Below are 13,090 nucleotides of genomic sequence, written 5' to 3'. Positions count from 1 at the left end.
ATATCGCGATGCGATAAATGCCAAAGGATGGGTAACATAAGCAAAAAGAATGAGATGCCTTAAAATTTTATTCTCGAAGTCGAAATTTTCGATGTCTGGGGAATAGATTTTATGGGACCCTTTCCTACTTCTTTCGGAAACCAATACATCTTAGTAGCAGTAGACTACGTCTCTAAGTGGGTTGAAGCAGTCACTAGTCCCACCAATGATGCGAAAGTCGTCATGAAGCTGTTTAAATCTTTTATATTCCCGCGTTTTGGAGTTCCTAGAATTGTGATAAGCGATGGAGGATCGCACATCATCAACAGAGTTTTCGAGAATCTTCTTAGAAAGAATGGAGTTACACATAAAGTTGCTTCTCCATACCATCCCCAAACCAGCGGTCAAGTAGAAATCTCAAACAGAGAAATCAAGTCGATTTTGCAGAAAACAACTGCAGTTCATCGCAAGGATTGGTCTACAAAGCTTGACGACGCATTATGGGCATATCGAACAGCATTCAAGACACCATTAGGAACAACACCATTCAACCTAGTTTATGGAAAAGCATGTCACCTTCCAGTAGAACTCGAGTATAAGGCGCAATAGGCTATCAAGGAGATCAACATGAACCTGAAAACAGCTGGAGAAAGAAGACTACTTCAACTTCACGAGTTAGAAGAAATCTGACACAATGCTTACGAAAACTCGAAGATCTACAAGGAGAAGACTAAAGCATATCATCATAAGAAGATTATTCATAGAAATTTTGCTCCTAACGATAAAGTTTATCTTTTCAATTCTCGTCTTAAGATTTTTCCAGGAAAATTACGTTCAAGATGGTCAGGACCCTTCACGATAAAGGAAGTCAAACCATACGGAGCCATTGTCCTGTGGGACAGAACCGGAAACTCATTTAAAGTGAATGGATAGCGTGTAAAGCCATATCTGGCTGAAGAAAGACAAGACGAGAGAGAAGTGATGTTTTTGATTGATCCATCATCGGCCAATGATGAGACCAAGGAGTGTCACGACCCCGGTTAAGTCTAATCGAACAACAATGTTAAGCTAACGACTTGAAACAAGCGCTTAGTGGGAGGCAACCCACTTGGTATTTTATCTATTTCCCTTTGACCTTTATTTTCTATTTCCATTGCTTTTTTTCTGTTTCATTTAATTTCAGGTTTTCAATAAGGAAGAATAAATACAAAAGACGAGCAGCACTCTCCAGCACGATAAGTTCACTTAAACATTTCAACTTTTCCATTTTCTTTACCATTCTTTCTAGATTTATCACACTGAGGACAGTGTGAAATAAGTCTGGGGGAGGCTGTTCATCCGCTACTAATGAAATTTGATTTGTTTTGAATTTGTTTTGGACACATAAAAAAAAGGGTTTTTCAAAATGTTTTTCATAAAATTTTTCAAAAATCGTTTTCAAAATGTTTTTCAAAAGTTTTCAAACCAGGAACACAATAAACATTACTATGATGAATTAGACCAGTGTGCTTCTACGCTATTTCCTCGTTTTTTGCTCTTTTTGTGATTTAGGCCTAGACTAGGTGGTAGCTAGAATACTTGCATTACGAACTCCCACCAGAGGACTTCTATTCATAGAGATTCTTTCTGACAGGATATACTAGCTCATTTAATCTGGACTTAATTTAGACTTAATTTTCTCATTAAAGTATTAGATCAGGGAAATGAATCATACATTCAGGAGTCCTTTACCCTTTTACCACTCTTTGTTGATCCTGAATGGCTAGTTCATCTTTAGCTAGTTCCCCACATAACCTAACCTCTTTCAAACCACATGCATTCTTGTTTTTCATTGTCCTATATGCAGATATGTGCAAAAACGTCGGAGATAAAGAGGATCAACGCAGTTTTCAGTCACTGAAGACGAAGGTCTGCGATTTCATTGGAATGATTCAACAAAAGGAGATAATTCAGTTTGCCTTGGAAAAACTTCAAAATCTTGATACAATTTCGTCACTTAGACTTTCTCTCTATACAAGGTTGTTTCCTTTTTTCAAACCTTCTCACCGTCTGATCACCCCCAAAATTTGAGACAACATAGAGGATCCAACCAGCTTTCTAATGCACTTGGTTTGGAGACAATCCAACGGTTAGATCTTCAGATACTCCCGATGCAAGAATGACAGAAAATGCAGTTCCGGAAGAGAGCAAGAGCCGGGACCGCGGCAAACACCCATTTTCCCGTGAGTAGAGCCACCGCGACCGCGGAACTTGGTCGTTCACTTTCCCAAAGACTTAATTAAAGCCCATATCAATTCCTTTCGTTATTTTTGAAGCCCTAAGTGTCCAGAACCACCCCAGAAGCTATAAATACCCCCTTTAGGTCATTCATAAAGAGGAGTAGACGACATAAGGTAGAAAGAGAGAGAGTTCGTGTGAGAAGCCCTAGGAGCTGCCGCCTTTGAAGGAGGAGCCGTCGAGGAGAGCATCATCGCGCCTCCATCTGCGACTCTGTTCTTCGTTTTTCTTCCTTCTTTTCTTTAATTTCCTGCACTTTCAATACTCTATGATGCTTTGTTACAATATGTTTGAGTAGTTACCCAGTTGGGTTTAAAGGGATTGTTCAAAGGTAATTTCATGTGTCTTTGCTTATGAATTGATAGATTGAGGATTTATAATCTTCTAGATATTCTTCGTTTGCCTTTAATCTTACTGCGTGATTCTCTGCTGGCCACTTAGAAGCCGATCTGATATGATATGTTGCGAAAGCTTTCATTGATTGTCTGAACTAGGGTGAAATGAGCAATAATTCTATAGGAGTGGAAATCTAACTGTAGTTGAGTTGTGAATGTTGATGAGTCTTGTTCTGCTATTGCATCTTCTCCCTTCCAGGAGCAGAGTGGAAACCTACTGATCAGGGTTGCGAGAGATAGTTGTTTAGTGCTGCGAAAGTAGGCTATTCATACTTCCGTGCCTCGAGTTCTAGAACATACGTAGTTGATTACCTTTATCATATGTTTAAAATCGACATAGCTTAGTACATGAACCCCTGCGAATACCCCTTGAGCCCCAACGTTTGTCTTTAATTGTTTACAGCCTTCTAGTTTCAATCGATTTTTACCTACTTCCCATTCGCTTTGTTTAATCGCTTTTTACTTGCTTTACTTGCTTTCGTTTCCTTTCAATTGCTTTTTCTTTGCTTTCTAGTTTAGATTTAGTGACAACCAAAAACCCAAAACCAAAACCAAAACCTTTTTAGTTCTAATCTGATTTAAGCGTTGCAGTGAATTCGTACTGAAACAACTAAGTCTCTGTGGATCGATACCCTAAGTACTACAGCGCACATCTGTGCACTTGCGGAGATTTAGGGGTTATAAATTTAAAACCTGAAGCTTAGTAAAACGAAACCAACTACCCCGCTTTTGCTCGCATCACCGAACATTTAAGATAACATTCTTCACAAGTAACAATATAATGCAAATTATAGTGATACATTCCGCACGACGGGTCGGTTTCTTCATGAATGAGACTAGGGTACCTGAACTTTTTCTTGTATGTATCTTTATTATGTGGGCAATATGACCAGAATAAGTATACTAGATCTTCGGCCAATTCACGAAGTTCACGCGAATGATGAGGATAGTGGTACCTGAAAACCATCTTTAGAAGTTTTTTCCCTCTGTTAGGGCGACCCAGGCACATTTGCAAAATGGCACAGCTGTAAGTGGCATAGACGTCTGATGGAACGAGCTTATTTAGCATCCTTATAGCGGTATAGATCTTCTCCTCTGTTGACACGAACCTTATTGCTTCGAGCAATATGGCCCATGGATTTCTCGAGGCAAAGCAGCGCAGGAAAAAAGGCCGATATACTCCACCAGGGTATATCCGAGATGGTGTGTCATGCAATTGCCATAGGCTCGCCGATCTGAGTACTTCCGCGCTAAACGCAATGTCTCTACCACGGGTCCCTGCCAGAATAATCGGTCCAAGGTAGATGCAGTCAGTCTTAGCTACTTTCTTGACAATGATTTCGAAAACATGATCTGGTAAATCTGGCATTTTTTGGGAAGGTTATAGGGTTTGTGTAGGGTGAACTATGTTCGCAATATTATGAATCTATATATTGAATTCGATGGGTAGTTCTTGTTGAGAAATAGTTAATGGTAAGACAATTAGTAGTTGCAGGGTTTAATGTGGAGAAATTTACATTCTATGGATCTTTTTGACTTTATATTTACAGATTTTAGCACTTTCATTTTTAGTAGCACTTTCAAAGCATTTTCACTAGCAAAAATACATCATGGCCCTTGTCATTATTATCTGTTCCTAAACCATAATCATTAAACCACTTCAAACCAACATTGTTTTTTCTTTTCTTCCTTCTTCCTTCTTCCTTCGTGCTTTTTTATTCTTTCTTTTCGCCACTTTATTATTTTTTCTATTCTTTCTTCTTCTTTCTTCGTTTTTTTTTTCATCTTCTAGTTTTCTACAGCTTTTTCTAACTTGGATATGAAGAGAGGTAGAGACTCTTTGCTGTGGAGCGTCTCCAGCAGCCCTGGAACTTTAGATCTGCAGAGCTTTTCATCAAATAATCTCCTCAGGGCTCCTCCTTGGTCCACTCCCTCTTGGTGCTTGGGCTTTTGTCAGCTTAACCGCTTCAGTCGTCACCAGAACGCTTTTGTTCTCAGCCGCTCGTAGATTCATCAAAACGGATCTTGGTGACAGCAAATCCAAGGCATGGTCACATCCTCACACACGGTCATATGGAAGTATCCACCAGTTCTTATCCATGCATTCATCTAATTCATGGTTATGTATTCATTGTTATAGATCTGTGGTAACATGGTTAATGTATCTTCCTTGAGTTGGTTCATCCTCTCCTTGTACTCCCTCTTAATCTCCTTTTGCATCTTCATTTCTTATAGATCTCTATTGTTCTTGAAAAAGCTCCCAAACTCTCGGTGAGCTTGCAGCTACTTTCCACCATCATATGGTAGTCTCACGACTGCCACAACCAAAGGTTTGTCCAGATTTGAATTTGGATTAATATATGTGTATCCATGTGGACATGGACATGGACACAAAGCGTTGCATCGCTCTTTATTTGTCCATAAGTGATGACCCCCTCGACCAATTCTGCTTCCTCCAACGATGGACATAAAGTTTATGGACGTATCCACACAGATGAACACAATGCATTTTAAGCTTTATATTAATATGGATGTATCCACGTGGACATAGACACAAAGCTATAGACACAAAGCTACATAACATTTGGAGATGACTTTGGGTTTATCCATTTTACCTTTTAATATGTCTAGATGGCTATATCCATATGTAATACATTAAATATATCTAATCCTGATTCATTTTTCATATTGTTATAGTCAGTCCACGCTTTATCGTAATTCATAATAGTTATATCTATGTAATTCGTAATGGTTATATCCATATAATGGGTATGAACATATTTTATCTTTATTTAGCATACTATCCACATAGTCTAGAAAATATGAACTAATTGTCATGGACACTTAAATATGTTTATATGGACGTGTCCACATTGGTCGAAAATCGACTCATCATGCTATTATCAATTGTAATCTTTTTACACTTTTATTAGTTTTATTATTCCTAGACGTGTACATGGCGAAGATATTCAAAATAACTAGTACAATGCGTACATGATAATATGTCCATATGGAAATATCCACACAAATTTAATTCTAGACAAACTATATTCAAACATCATTGGTGAAAGAAACTACTGCACGTACATAACATTACACTCAAAGGATATGTCCACTAAAAGATATCTACAGGGAAAGTGAGTTATGTGTACGTATCCACTAACTATATTTATGTACTTGTCCATATAACTTTTTTCTTGTACTGTTTGTTTTCCTCCTCATTAGAGACAGAGAACGATATGACAACAAATTACAGTGGCGGATGTAATCGCCGATTGTTCTAGCCAATAGTTACCGCCAACATTTACTCACGACGATCACCTAATCGATCCCACTGTTGCATCGATACGAAATGGTGATCCATAACGCCCAAAAACTAATGGTCATATGCGATCAATCCAAATCAACCCAACATCTTAATTGAAATAGAAAGGATTAGTTACCGTCTGGAAAACAATGTCTTAAATTAGCCTTTCATATTGAAGAAGGGAGCAATAAGTAAACCGGAATTCCCACTTATATTAAACCAGCATTTCTACAGCTTATAGTTGGTAAGGACTGGAATGGAATTTCCCCAGCACATGTTTGAAAAAAGAGCTACTTAAAAAGAAAGTACCAAAAAGTGTAAATATGCTCTCAATAAGAACCAAAACGTGTAAAGACCTCTTTAATGTGTAGATGAACAGAAGTAATATTACAATAAGTTTGTGAAGTGATGTTTACTTACTTTGTACCTTTAATTTATTACTAAATATAACTACAAAATTTAAACTACTAGTTACATTGTTACAACTAATGTTCAAAAAATCGCTAGGCGGTGGCTAGGCAGATGATAAGAGACTAACGCCTAGGCGGATTAGTCGGAGACTAGGCGGAGCCTAGGCATTAGCAAAATTTTTGTTAATTTTTATAAATTTTCTATCTATATATTATATTTTTTAAAAAAATTTAATTGTTTTTTTTTAAAATTATTTTATCAAAATTTATGTTTGAATAAAAAGTAAGAAAATTAATAAATAAAATTATAGAATAAAATTCAACAAAGAAATCAAACTAAAAATATCAAATTCTTCAAACTAAAATAAGTTTTAATCTAAAAATTTTAAAAAGTAAAACAAAGAGAAATCTATCTAACTTATTCTTCAAACACATCCATATCCACCATCTGCTCATTTTCAGACTCAAATTCAAAATCAATAGCTATATCATTTTCATCGTCGGAATCGATATCTCTTCTAGGCTCATCGTTAAAATTGAAAGTTGAAACTTAAAACAGAGCACAAACAAAGTAAACAAAGATGAAAAGATAAATTAAGAGAATACAATTTAGTTATATAATATATACAGATAGATAAAGAGACGATTAAACAAACTTGTAGAGTTCAGCAATAGAGAATAATGATCGCCTCTTGTAGTTTATAAAGGTGAAGTAGTGGGGAGGAACGAGGATGATTATATTAAGTTATTAACCCTAATCCACGTTTCAAATCTTTTTTTCTCTTTTCTGTAAATTGATGTTGGTTTACTATCCAAAACCGTAAAAATTGACAGAAAAAATGATAAAAATAATTAGTCTGATTTGGCCGATTTTACCGATTTAGTCTGATTTTTCTGATTTTCTCCTACTTAGTCCATTTTTTACTAAACTGGATTTATTTCACTGATTTTATGAAAATCGGGTCGGCTAACCCCGATTAGCCGCCTAGGCGACCGTCTAGTCGCCGACTAGGCCGATTTTTTGAACACTGGTTACAACTAGTTACGTTCTTAGTAGTTACTTGTTACAATAAGTTTGTGAAGTGATGTTTACTTACTTTCTACCTTTAATTTATGGGAGAGTTTTAGATTTAACCTGAAATTTAAAGTCAAACACCAAACTAACCTATTTTTTTTTCTCTCTCCAACTTTTGCCATTTTATCACAATTCTATCCTTTTTCATTCAAGATATTCACGAAAATGCCATTATAAACTCATTTTTCGATTTTTTAAAATATTGGCTAAAGTCTCCTTGGACCTCATAAAACCTTTTTTATTACAATAATGCCATCTTCTTCAATATCTCCAACCACCATGAACAACCCCAAAAATAGAATGAATGCTTCTCAACCAATTTTAAAGCTGTAATAAGTTAATATGAGAGCTCATACACTCATAATCTTCTATATTCTTTCCTAATTTATTCTCTAAAATTTGTGGGCTAAGTTACAATGTCAAAGGTTATGCATTTTTGGTGATTTCAGCTTAATCAAGACCTGGGCTGGTTTTTTTGGGGTCAAATTCAGAGTTTTGGGTGCATGAGAGACCTAAAAACAAACTCATAACCGATATAGGTAATGATACACTTCAATTTTGGTAATATCTATATCTGTATCGTGAAAGTACTACTAGTCAACATAAGGTTATTTTTGCAATTGACTTCTTAAAAGTAGACTTCATTAAACTGCCCGAGAAGTCTACTCGATATCCTTTGAAAACAAAAAAAAGCCTAGTAGACTTCGTTTGAAGGCATAAGAAGTCTACGAAAGAGAAGAGGTTATTTTTGTAGTTGACAGTATTTTGACTTTTTAATATAGACTTCTTTCTAAAGTCTACTATTTACGTCTGCACAAGAAGTCTACTTTTAAGTTGCTTTTGTTGTTTGACCAAAAATGTATATGTCATTTTAGTGTTTTACTAAAGTTTTAAAAAAAATAAAAAAATACAGAAAAGTCTGGAAAACTCTAGTAGACTTCAGAAAGAAGTCTAAAAACGGTAGACTTCTTGCGGAAGTCTACTTCTGTTTTCCGGTCAAACTTAGAAGGAATTTTTTTTTGAGTAGACTTCAATGTGAAGTTTACTAAAGACAGTCAATTGCAAAAATAACCTAAATTTTTCTGTAGACTTCTATTCAAAAAGTAGACTTCAAAAGTAGACTGTCAGAGAAGTCTACTCTTACTTGAAGTCTAGTATAGAAGTCTACTTTGTTAGTCAATGACTCGGTCAAATGCTAAAGTAACCTTTTTGGTCGGAAGTCTATTTTTGAAGTCTACTGAAAGAAAAGTCAACGTTTTGGTTAATTGCAAAAATAACCTGTTTTTAAGTAGACTTCTTTCGCAGACTTCGATAGGAAAAAGTAGATGATATACTCATAAATTGCATCATTTAGTGTACATATTTTAGTCCAAATCATGTCTTATCTCATGCATTTTAGGTCTTTAGGCATTGTTTTAGGACTTAGAAGAATGCATTAGGTCCAAGAGAGTTTTGCATGGTTTGGAGTGTTAAACAGGTGCTTTTGGAGCCAATTTTGAGTGGAGGATGTGATTCAGATGAAGAAATGGAGTTGGAATGATCAAAAATGGTGAAAAGGAGCAATTTTGGGTTTCTCGGCAAAATGGTGTACTGAGGTCGAAGGTTCTCGGCCAAAATCCTTCCCGCGGGCAGCTTTCTCGGCCAAAAACACGTACCGCGGCCAAGTCCCTCGGCCAAAAATCCCGGGTGTAGATACATTTCCGAAATCGCGACACCAGAAGATCTTGCCGGCCGATTCAGCTGTCGGAGTCTTCATAGAAGTTGGAGATAATTGAGTCCAGAGTTCAGAACAGTTAGAATCAAAGCATTTAGACCACGGAGCTTAAAGATATGGTAATCGGAAGACGAACAGGTCTCGCATCCATTCCGGAGCAATCCGATACTCCTGAATGATCGCCTGTCCGGGGAACCTTCCGGTCCGATTCAGCTGTCGGGTGATTCACCAAAGTTTGAGAGGATTGGATCACGGTTTTTATAGCAAGTGGAATAATGGAATTCGGACGCGTGAGCAGAAAGTTGAGCTTGTCGGAAGAAACCCCTGTCTCGCTGCCGTCTTGGACCGATCCGATGAGCTCCGAAGAATGCGAAGGACGGCGCACTTCCAGGAAGATTCAGTTTCCGGGGTCTTCATAAGAATCAGAGATGTTTGAGTCCTCTTTCCATAACGTCCAAGATCATCCAATTCGGATCTATGAGCAAGAAGTTAACGTCTCCGGAATGGACACATGTCTAGACGCCTTTCTCTGATCGTGTAAATGCATTGCGAAGATGAGCCCTCCAGGAAGCCTTCCACTTCCCAAGCGCCGATAGTTTCTTCACCAAAGATCGAGCTGAATGAGTTATCTTTCTCATGGAACTGATTTCAGGTCATTTGGAGTTACGAGCTGAAAGTTACACTGAACAGAAGAGAAGCTGCTCAATTCGGGTTTTAAGAGATGCGACTGTAAGCTAAGTGTTGTGTCCTACCTCGGCGTGAATACCTCGGCATGTATGCCGAGGAGGCATGTTTACGAAGCTTTGAGACTATACCTCGAGGTAGGACTTCGGTCTTTCATCACCAAGGCTCCCTTGATCACCAAAATGATCCCAAAACGACTAAGTGTTGAAGCAGACCTTGGTGTGAACCCTTCAGCATGCTATGCCGAGCTCCTATGTTACACAAACCTCGGGTACCAAGCCCCTCGGCATGTTATGCCGAGGTCCCCATCTCTCCAACCCAGATCACAAACAAATCCTCTTCACGTTTCAAAGCTTTAACCGGATCAAATGCCAAGTCTCATGCATGTTCTTCAAGTGTTCATCAAAGTTTCAACCCAGCACATGTCCCCCTGGTGTATGGCCCTCGGTGTGAGACTTCTTCAGATGGCGAGGGGTGGCTCCAGCAACCCAGAAAGGGCGGGTCAGTACCCAGTTTGTCCTGGGCTGACCCGGCCCACACCCTTTTATATAAATAGTTTTTAGAGACTAAAACCCTAGTTATCCATTATCTTATCCTCTAATCTGTTTTCTTTTTGTTCTCTCTCTGCTTCTGAGTGTAAAAACGAGTTTGATTAAGGGATATCTAAGGGATTTGATCATTCCAAAGCTGTTTCTTATCATCTCATCATCTCATCTCTGCTTCTAATCATGATTAACACCACCTCTTGCAAAAGAAATGGTGTGTTAATCATGATTAGTGAGTAGTTATCTTTTAAGCTTCTAGGTGTGTAGATTAGGGTGCTTAGATGATCGGTTTATGATGTTTAGGTTCTAGATTCTCATCTCCTTTCCTTAGTTAGCTGCTCTTAATGCTAGATCTTTGCACATCACTCTGATCTAAACCTTAGTCATTTCTCCACCCACAAGGTGTTTGATGAAATGTCTTAATGAGCTAAGCTAAGGGTTTATGCCTTTTTCATCATGGGAATGATTTGTTAAATGCATGAATGACATATTAGAACTGTTTCTTAATGCTCACTGATTCATATTTCACAAATGATGATTTGGTTTGAAAGTGGATTAGTGTAGAGATTAATGCCTTCATGAGAGGATTAGTCTAGATTTGAGTTCTAAGTTAATTGGTTTTGAGATCATGTGATTGCTTGTTGCTGCTTTCTGTGTAAGATTCGGTCTCTTTGAAATAGAAACCGCTTGGTCATTATTAGACTTGATACTTTATGCTTGTTGATTGCTTGATCTTGCTTAAGGTGAATTAATCTTGATTAAGTGATTTACAAAGAGATTATTGTCATGGGAATGAATTAATCTGCTTTTGAAGTCTAGACTAAAGAGTAACTTGCATTGCATTATTGTTCTTAGCATCATGAATTGATATCTACAGCACCCTAATCAATGATCACATCTAGAGGTTTAGCTTTTACCATTTGCTTAATCACCATCATCTTGTTTGGCTTAATTGTTTAGTTCACTAATCATTACTTGTTTGTTTCTTGTTTATATTTTCACTTGTTACTTGTCACCAAACCTGTCTTTGATTAGCTTGACTTAAGAACTTATCTTATAAACTAGTGCCTAACTACCACACATATGGATTGACACCCCTTATACTACTTTGACAAGGGGATTGATAACCCATCTAAGAGCCTCAAAACTCTTATCTATCAATTGGCGCCGTTGCCATATTGTGTGGGGCTAGTTAGCATTAGTTTCTGATATAGTTTTTGAGATCAAGTTTATTTTGTTTTACTGATTCCCTTTCAAGTTCTTTCTTTGTTTTCAGGTGTGTGATCAAAAGAGGACAACTTAGAAGACAAAGCGAAAGAACTGCTCATTTGGAGAGATTGGGAATGGATCAGCACGTTGGGATTGAGCACCAGGCTCAAGAAGCTGCTCACGGTCAAGGAGTTGGTATTGGAGCTAATGGGAACAGAAATCACGTTCCACACGGTCAGGTCCATCAGGGACCAGCTCAGGGTAATCAGAACCAAGACCGGCCTCAGGTTAATCAACCGCAACCCTTCCCAAACCCACCCTGGCGTCAAGAGCCTCCACTGGTCTATGTAGGAGACAATGACCGAGCCAATACACACCAATACAGGGCCGGCATTCAAGCTCCTCCAGTTCAGAACACAAGTTTTGAAGTGAAAGCCTCTATGCTCAACATGGTGCAGAACTCTAAGTTCTATGGGCTGCCAAATGAGGATCCTTTAGAGCATTTGGATCACTTTGATAGAGTTTGTGATCTCACAAAGATCAGTGGTGTATCTGAAGACAGTTTCAAGCTCAGGTTGTTCCCATTCAGTTTAGGAGACAAGGCACACCAATGGGAGAAGAACCTACCTAGCGGTTCAATACAAACTTGGGAACAATGCAAGTTAGCATTCTTATCTAAGTTCTTCTCCACTGCTAGAACCGCCAGGCTAAGGACCAAGATTTCAAGCTTCACTCAGCATTCTGATGAGACCTTTGGAGAAGCTTGGGACAGGTTTAGGAGCTATACAACTCAGTGCCCACATCATGACTTTTCAGAAGCCTCTCTCCTTAGCACTTTGTATAGAGGAGCCGTTCCCAAGATCAGAATTCAGCTAGATACAGCATCAAATGGGAATTTCTTGGCAAAAGAAATCACTGCAGCTATGGAACTTGTTGAGAACCTAGCCATGAGCCAAGACACTTATGGGGAAGACTATGACCGGTGCTATAGAGGAGAAGGTTCTAGTAAACAACAAGAGCTGGAAAAGACCCTAGAGGAGTTGAAAGTTAAGTTTGCAAAGCTGGTAAAGGTCACTCAGCAACCTATACACTATGTAGCTGAAGAGAAGAGTTGTTTTACTAATGTCAATGAACCTGGTCTTGCTCAAGAGGAGTTACACTTCATTGGGAACCATAATAAGTTTCAAGGGTACCCTCCTCAAGGCTTTGTTCAAAAGAATCAGTACCAAGGTCAACAATCTTATCAGCCACAAGCGGTTCAGGCACAAGGGAACAGCTTCACAAACCAAGTCAGTTTTCAGCAACAAAGGTCTCCACCTCTTGGATTCGGTCAGCCACAGTTTCAGCAGGGTTCTATGCCACAGCAAGGTCCTGATATTGGTATTGTTCTCCAACAGATCTTACAAGGACAACAAAAGCTAGATTCCAAGTGTATTGACCTGACTTCTAAGATGGAGACATTAAGCTCTGAACTTATGACTCTTAGAAAGAACAA

At 38.2% G+C, this 13,090-nt stretch overlaps 1 non-coding gene across 1 annotated transcript; it reads right to left on the bottom strand.

The window, feature by feature from the left end:
- Window positions 1-12,299: 12,299 nt before the first annotated feature.
- LOC112086317 lies at window positions 12,300-12,406 on the bottom strand. Its single transcript, XR_002899439.1, has one exon. It is a non-coding gene; the product is annotated as a small nucleolar RNA R71 (small nucleolar RNA).
- Window positions 12,407-13,090: the final 684 nt, after the last annotated feature.

Source organism: Eutrema salsugineum, unplaced genomic scaffold (assembly GCF_000478725.1).
Source record: "Eutrema salsugineum unplaced genomic scaffold, Eutsalg1_0 scaffold_21, whole genome shotgun sequence".
NCBI classification, from domain to species: Eukaryota; Viridiplantae; Streptophyta; class Magnoliopsida; order Brassicales; family Brassicaceae; genus Eutrema; species Eutrema salsugineum.
Note: the sequence above shows the minus strand (reverse complement) of the source record. Positions and strands in the feature narration are given on the sequence as shown.